Genomic DNA, 649 nt, shown 5'->3' with positions numbered 1-649 from the left:
GGAGCGGCAACTGAAGACCCCAACATGCACATAAGGAATTTTGTCGAGATCTGCAGCACTTTTAAGTATAATGGCGTGACCGATGAGGCTATCAAGTTGAGGCTTTTCCTATTCTCACTGAGGGACAAGGCTAAAGACTGGTTACATTCTGAACCAGCTGGGTCCATCACTACGTGGCAAGATCTTGCGCAAAAGTTTCTGGTGAAGTTTTATCCGATGGCAAAGACTGCTGTTATGAGGAGTGCTCTTACTCAATTTGCGCAGCAACCTACAGAATCTATGTGCGAGGCTTGGGAACGCTACAAGGAAATGTTGAGAAAATGTCCACATCATGGAATGCCGGATTGGATGGTGATCACTGGTTTCTATAATGGTTTGGGGGCCCAATCTCGGCCCATGCTCGATGTAGCAGCTGGAGGCGCCTTATGGGCTAAAAGCTATACTGAGGCGTATAATCTTATAGAGACGATGGCTGCAAATGAGCATCAAAACCCAACTCAGAGGATGACGTCAGGCAAGGTAGCAGGTATTCAGGAAGTTGATGCAGCCACCGCTATTGCAGCCCAGCTCCAAGCGCTATCAATGAAGGTTGATTCTCTGGCTACATATGGAGTTAATCAAATAGCTATGGTTTGTGAGCTTTGTGCAG

General features: G+C 47.0%; 1 non-coding gene across 1 annotated transcript; it reads right to left on the bottom strand.

The window, feature by feature from the left end:
• Positions 1 to 231: 231 nt before the first annotated feature.
• On the bottom strand, positions 232 to 338 carry LOC141694061 (small nucleolar RNA R71). Its single transcript, XR_012563393.1, has one exon. It is a non-coding gene; the product is annotated as a small nucleolar RNA R71 (small nucleolar RNA).
• Between the last annotated feature and the right edge of the window lie 311 nt (positions 339 to 649).

The sequence above is a fragment of the Apium graveolens genome, chromosome 10 (genome assembly GCF_009905375.1).
Source record: "Apium graveolens cultivar Ventura chromosome 10, ASM990537v1, whole genome shotgun sequence".
In the NCBI taxonomy this organism is placed as follows: domain Eukaryota; kingdom Viridiplantae; phylum Streptophyta; class Magnoliopsida; order Apiales; family Apiaceae; genus Apium; species Apium graveolens.
The sequence above is the reverse complement of the archived record's forward strand: the minus strand, read 5'-3'. Positions and strand labels throughout refer to the sequence as shown.